Here is an 8,035-nt window from a genome sequence, read left to right as displayed (position 1 = left end):
CATAAAGATGTGAAAATTAAGTTTAATGAAATAAATAAGTTGGTTGAGGATTCACAAAAGAGCTGAGAATCAGCTTAAAAAAATCTTTAAGATATACCTAATATGGCTATAATTAATTATACGTTTCTAAAACATTAAATTATTTTATTACGTTGATGACATCGTAATAAAATATACATCATTAAAAAGTATTGTACGTTATTGAGTCTGAAGTTTCAATATCACCTCTTAGCTCTATCAACGAACAAGAAAACAAGGAACTTTGTTTAGTGCTGTCATCTGCTGATAATTATTCGTATTTCAAAATAAAATGTACCTATTTTTCGACTGCTGCGTCGTCCTTTTTGTTTAACAAAATAGGATATCTGCACTGTGCCATCTGTAGCAATTGAACAAAAATGTTTAGCTTTCTAAGCCCTACGAGCTTAAACTAAAAACACAGGGGGAAGTTGTATAATTTACTTAAAAATAAATTAAATAGAATCTAAAGTTCATTGAAATTATTTTCTCGTACAAAACAGCTGAATTAGATAAATGTGTGTTACATAGGTTTTCGCATAACTTTGGCATACTAGCTTTAAATACTAATGGAAATAATCCACATTAAAGAAACGTGACATCTATAGAACGCAATTGACTTTTTAAAATCTTGACAAAAGCATGAATTCAGATAGCAAACAAATTCTGCAGCCTGCTTTGTGTAGCAATTTATATAATTTTGAAATATATATATTTTTTTAATTTCCAAATTTAAACCAATGCTATTTGACTTTCCGAACTGCGTGGTTATGATGTCTGACAGTTACCAAGTGGATAACCAGTGTAAGGTAATCTGTTATCACTGGATAACAGCCGAATTTTGAAGTTTGTTGAGAACCACATCGTATTTTTAAAGTCAGACTAGAATATCTAATATCTTACGCATTGAAATTTAATGTTCAGTACTGTGATTTCTATGTCAAACTATTTACGTTAGTATTTAGTATATTGCTTACAAGTAGCTATTTGTGGCCATCCCCCTATATTCATTATATTGTTATTTTAATAAATTTACAATAAGGTGATAAGAGTTAACTGCAATTTTCAGTGCGTTAAAATTCTGATAGTGTTGAGAAAATCCATAGAAAGATTGAAAAAGCAAATATTTGAAATAACAAAAGTCCCTCGGCTGGTTTGTGGTAAGCTTACGGACTTACTATGCTAAAATCTGATGTTGATTCCGTGTGGTGAACAGAGCACAAATAACTTGTTGTGTAGCTTTTCACTTAAACAAGAAACAAACACATCTGTAAACTACCTGAGTTCTTATATTCCATTGTTTGTTAATTTAAACAGAGATTTCGTTCATTGCAGTTTCTTTTGTTTTCGTTTAAATATTGTTCGTTTTGTTTGGAATCAGAAGAGTACATTTGTTTCGAATATTTTCGTCTGTTTGGGCCAACAGTCTAAAGATAAAAGGCAGTTAGTTAAAATCACCCACGGCCGAATATTAAGCTATTTTAGTAGAATTTCTGATTGTTGCTCATTTAAAACAATCAGAGCCAACCATTTGGTCACACCAGAACTTGTCCAGAACAGATATTTGTTCTGGTGAGAGAACAAAACAATGAGGTAAAAAATTAACAACAAGTCTGAATCGTAATAGAATCAGATCGGATCAACCAGATTTATATTATGCAGAATATTCATTATTACGTCCTGTTGGACAATGGTCAGAATGCAGAATATTCATTATTTCATCCTATTGGACAATGGTCAGAACATCACGATAGAGAGACGATGGCTTACATTTGGTAACATCAAGGTCAAACAAGGAGTGAAGTTTCTGTAAAGTCAACGGTAGAAGGTTTTGATTGTGTTTTTTATCTGCTTAGATTTTGTTTACTAGGTGAGTACCCGTATAATCTTTGTGTGTCGTAAGATATGTTTACATTTTACTCGTGTTTTTATCTATTGTTAACAAATACAATAATACACTTAGTGTGGCCTAATCGTGAGTGTGACAGATTGTGGAGCTGAGCTTTCTGCCCCATTACCGTTCAAAGAAAAAATGAAATAAAAAAACATAATAATGCTTTGCACTTGGATCGGTTGGTGCGTTACAAGAGTGACTATTAGGTCTGACAAGAAGAACCCAATAGTTGGCTTTTTGAGGTTGTTGTCTTGTTTTTATTCCTCTAGTCTACTTGTTCTCAATATGTTCTATTTTTCGATCCATCCGATTCTTTGTTTTATACGTTCGACCACAATAGGATATTTAGACTATGCTCCCAATTTTCAAGTCACGTGTACCCTTTCTCAGACTGTCTGAATGGAACCCACCGATTACAGACTGTGAATCATTACCTCTGTTAACCACTACAAAGTCAGAAACATCTCGAGGAGAACTCCCCCCCTTCCAAGAAAGTTTACGCAAAAAAATCAGCAAACAAAGAGACAAGCGACTGCCATAACTGAAATATAGATGGAGAGGCTTATTGCGAAGAATGTTTTAAACGCTTTGACTCAGAACTGCTCTGACATTTATCACGTTTAAAATATTTGAGCTTAAGTGTTCTTAAATAAACTCTTATTTGTATTGTTGTGTTATCCACAGGTTTTTTTTTTTTTAATTTCGAGAAAAGCTACACGAGGGCAATCTGCGCTAGCCGCTCCTAATTTTGCAGTGTAAGACTAGAGGGAAGGCAGCTAGTGATCGCCACCTACCGCCAGTGTTTGAGCTACTCTTTTACCAACGAATAGTTGGATTGAGCGTCACATTATGATACCATCACGGCTGAAAGGATGAGCATATCTGGTGTGAAAGGTATCGTTACTGATTCCTTACTATATATATGTATATACACGTCATTAAGTAAAGAAAATAGAGATTTTCCCCTTTCGTTTCGAGCGCCTCTAGTGGCTCAAAGGAAAGTCTGCAAGTTTACTTTGCTAAAATTTGGTTTATGGTACCCATGGTGGGCAGAGCACAGATAGCCCATTGTGTTGCTTTGAGCTTAACAACAACCAACTAAACGTCTAGAGTAAAGACACGCTCATTGGTCATCTGGCGGTAAATTAATGTTCTTCTTAATAATGGTGATTTATTTCTTTGCGTGACCGGAAAATTGCAATAAGAAACACGCCATCTTTTGAGATATATTTATGTACATACCAGTTATAGTATTATTCATAAAAAAAATTGTTAACATATGTAGCAATTGATTTATATCTAAATCTAACTATTTCTCTATTAAAAACGGACCCGACATGGCCAGGTGGTTAAGGCACTCGACTCGTAATCTGAGGGTCGCGGGTTCGAATTCCCCTCATACCAAACATGCTCACCTTCTTAGCTGTGGGGCATCATAATGTTACGGTCAATCCCACTATTCGTTGGTAAAAGAGTAGTCCAAGAGTTAGCGATGGGTGGTGATGACTAGCTGCCTTCCCTCTAGTCTTACAGTGCTAAATTAGGGACGGCTAGCGCAGATAGCCCTCGTGTAGCTTTGTGCGAAATTCAAAACAAACTAATCTTAGATATTTAATTCATATAATTTATCGGTGTGCTTAGTTAAAGAGAGAACAATCAGTTACTAAATCACATATGAGGTCAAATGTAAATCTGCTGAGCTATTTATTGCAATTGACTATCTTTTTTTATTTGAAAACCACTGGCCGGTTCTACGCAAGAAAACTCGAACACACAAGTATAAAGTTTATTTTTTTCAATTACACAATGGGCTATCTGTGCTCTTCCCACCACAGGTATCGAAACCCGGTTTATAGCGTTGTAAGTCCGCAGACATACCGCTGAGCCACTGGGGGACCACAAGTGCAAAAGAGTTTATGTTCCGAACAAAGCCACATTGGGTTATTTTTCTGCGTTCGTCACGAGAAGTCGAAGCACGGGTGTTAGAGTTGTAAGTGAAGTCCGTAACCTCACTGCCGAACCACTGAGAAACAAATGCATATGGATCATAACCTATAGTAAACTGTTAAAAAAAAAAAATCCCGAATCCATTCATCATATTTGTACGGTTATGGTTAAGTAAGTGACTTTTTGTATTTATACACATAATTCTGTGTGTGAACATTTTTTTTTATTGAATCGTATATGAAAACATATATCATTTTTAATAGAAACAAACACAATAGATTCCAGTTTACAAGTGTTGTAAAAACTTTTCTAATACTTAAGTGATTTTTTATCACGTGTGTTGAAAAGACAGATTACAGATTTTGCAGGGAATTGTTTGTGTCCTTGTGAACAGTGAAACTGTCTGCTGGGATCTAACTATATTTCATAGATAAGGGGTGTTCGATATTTTCACAATCCCAGGAGAATAGGTAAAGTTGGCGGTTTATCTGATCACGTTGCTCATGATCCGTTTTAGTTATTTTTGTTAGAATACTTCTGTCGATAAAAGAATAAAATAATATCTTTTCCGTCGTTAGGTATTTAAAAGCAAGTATTTTAATCACAAAACATCCTTATTGTAACTCAAATCCTCAATGTCAGTCGCGTCAATAGGTAAGACTTAAGAGCAACGTAAACATAATTTAACTTGGAAACACGCAGAACCGTTTTGTTTACAGGAGTTATTCCATTTCGGTAGATGCGTGTGTTCCGGGATTTGTTGTTTAAAATCGACGAACAAAATACAATGGAGTTGCTCTTTTACACTGAAGATTTTTGTACAATTTAGAATCACGCGTCTGGCCAACATATGAGTTTTAAATATATATCTGAAGTTATTCCCAGTGAAATAGATTCGTCCACCACAACTGAGACTTGTACGATTCTTATCCACTTTGATTCCTTTCATGTCTTTCGATGGGATAGCGGTAAGTTTTTGGATTTACAACCCTAAAATCAGGGGCTCGATTCTCCTCGATGGACACAGCAGATAGCCCGATGAAGCTTTGCTATAAGAAAACACACGTTACCTTTACAGTTTACAACAACACTGAACAAGGTGATAACGTTATGCAACTAACATTAGTGTGAAAGTAATGAATAATATAAACGACAACCCAAGTTAAATAATCCAAATATCAATGAAACAGAGTCTAGAACCCGACGGTTTGTTGATTTAAAATCTTTCATACCTAAGAACTTCTCACGGTCTGGTGGTCTGTTTACGGTTAACTGATGGTGGTTTAAAGATCCGACATTACGTAACATCTTGAAATTTCATAAGATGCGATGTTTGTTAATATAGATTAAATTTCTATTTCTTTTAGTGTGTGTGTGTGCTATTCTTATAGCAAAGCCACATCGAGCTATCTGCGAGCCTACCGAGGGGAATCTAACCCCAGATTTTAGCGTTGTAAATCCATAGACTTTTAGAAAATGCGCAAATTGTTATATCTCACTATTTCCCTCGCCCTGTTTATATAAACACGCACTCATATGTATATTAACCTTCCGAAAGCGATATAGTTTTATATTAATTCTAAAACTTAGTGTGACCATCCGGGTTCTCAATCGGGTTTTCTCATCACCATTCTAACGAAAAACAATGGTGTAAAATATGACATGTTGATTGTCATGTACATGTGTAAATTCCTGAAAGACATATATATATATATCATCGGATGAAAGGGCCGTTGGTTCTTGAGAGAGAGACACAGTTGGAGTTTATTGAATGCAGTAATAAAGCTGTCAGAAATATGTTAACTTGGTGTTCTTGAGACATACATTTCTTCGTGAAATTCGAGCAATGAGAATAGGGTATGAAAATAGTGAGAATAGGGTATGAAATGATCAGCTATTTCGTTATGTAACATCGCTGAACGAAATTTTATTTTCAGCTGTACTATATTTTACCACCAAATATTCTAATGATATAGACTGTAACAAAACTGAATATGTTTATATTATCTGTTAGGTCTATCTCTGTTAGCTAGGACTATAGTATTTTACACTGACGAGCCATCCATAACTTCGGTGTTTAAAAATAAAACGTTCTCTAGTTTGTGAAAGCTCCTTTGTCTTTATTTATTTTGTTGTTTAGTACAAATATGCACAATGGGCTATCCGTGGGCTTTGAATTTTAACGCCTTCCAGTGGCATAGCGGTATGTCTACAGACTTACAACGCTAGAAACTGTGTTTTGATACCTATGGTGGTCATAGCACAGAAACCCAGTAGTATAGCTTTGTGCTTAATTCAAAACAAACAAACAGAATTTTAACGCGGTAAGCATTCATGCGTCTCTAGTCGTCGAAGGATACGATTCTTCCAAAGAGCATTAAAAATAATTCGTAAATAAACAAAGCTTTGGTCCTATAGATGGCGCTCAATACTGGATATGTTTTCGACGTTGCCAGAGCCTAATGTGCCAAATAGTTTGGTTTTCTAAAAAAGAAAAAAAAGAGAAACAAAGATAGAACACATAATTTTTCACTGTAACTACAACAATTATTTTAAAATTAATACATATTTGTCCTTTTCTTTCAACGTAAAGTACTCTCATTATAAAATTGAAAAACTGCAGTATGTAAACTGAATATGTTACATCATTTATTGTTTCATAAACGTTTTCTAACACGTAATAATAACATTTTGGTGAAACGCATAACCTAAGTTCGGGTGAATGAAGACAAATATTGTGTGCTAATACTTTTAGAACGAAATACAGAGAAGGCATATAAATAAATGTATATATATAACATTATATTGTTTTACGTACAAACATTTTAAAATAATGTATAGTAAAATATATTGTATTTTATCACCTTCATTATTACTACCAGCAGGTTACGAGCTTCAATCCCTTCGGATATCTGAAAACACGACATGGTGATAACAGAAACACGAGTCTGTTCTTCTCAAAGACTTTATGTTGTCTCCAACAGCGAGCGCCATCAGAGCACTGATGATTCGTTAATATATCCATTTCTGCAATTTGTTGGACAATGACATTCATTCCAATATAAAAAGCATTACACACGGAAAGTAACGATGTTTAAAATCATATAAAGCAACTAGAAGTTGAATAGTAGTAAAGGTTTACAGACAGGGAAAGTAACGATGTTTAAAATCATATAAAGCAACTAGAAGTTGAATAGTAATAAAGGTTTACACACACGGAAAGTAACGATGTTTAAAATCATATAAAGCAACTAGAAGTTGAATAGTAGTAAAGGTTTACAGACACGGAAAGTAACGATGTTTAAAATCATATAAAGCAACTAGAAGTTGCATAGTAGTAAAGGTTTACAGACAGGGAAAGTAACGATGTTTAAAATCATATAAAGCAACTAGAAGTTGAATAGTAGTAAAGGTTTACACACACGGAAAGTAACGATGTTTAAAATCATATAAAGCAACTAGAAGTTGAATAGTAGTAAAGGTTTACAGACAGGGAAAGTAACGATGTTTAAAATCATATAAAGCAACTAGAAGTTGAATAGTAATAAAGGTTTACACACACGGAAAGTAACGATGTTTAAAATCATATAAAGCAACTAGAAGTTGAATAGTAGTAAAGGTTTACACACACGGAAAGTAACGATGTTTAAAATAATATAAAGCAACTAGAAGTTGAATAGTAGTAAAGGTTTACAGACACGGAAAGTAACGATGTTTAAAATCACATAAAGCAACTAGAAGTTGAATAGTAGTAAAGGTTTACAAACACGGAAAGTAACGATGTTTAAAATCATATAAAGCAACTAGAAGTTGAATAGTAGTAAAGGTTTACACACACGGAAAGTAACGATGTTTAAAATCATATAAAGCAACTAGAAGTTGAATAGTAGTAAAGGTTTACACACACGGAAAGTAACGATGTTTAAAATCATATAAAGCAACTAGAAGTTGAATAGTAGTAAAGGTTTACACACACGGAAAGTAACGATGTTTAAAATCATATAAAGCAACTAGAAGTTGAATAGTAATAAAGGTTTACACACACGGAAAGTAACGATGTTTAAAATCATATAAAGCAACTAGAAGTTGAATAGTAATAAAGGTTTACACACGGAAAGTAACGATGTTTAAAATCATATAAAGCAACTAGAAGTTGAATAGTAGTAAAGGTTTACA

This window comes from Tachypleus tridentatus, chromosome 4, assembly GCF_004210375.1.
Source record: "Tachypleus tridentatus isolate NWPU-2018 chromosome 4, ASM421037v1, whole genome shotgun sequence".
NCBI lineage: Eukaryota > Metazoa > Arthropoda > Merostomata > Xiphosura > Limulidae > Tachypleus > Tachypleus tridentatus.
Note: the sequence above shows the minus strand (reverse complement) of the source record.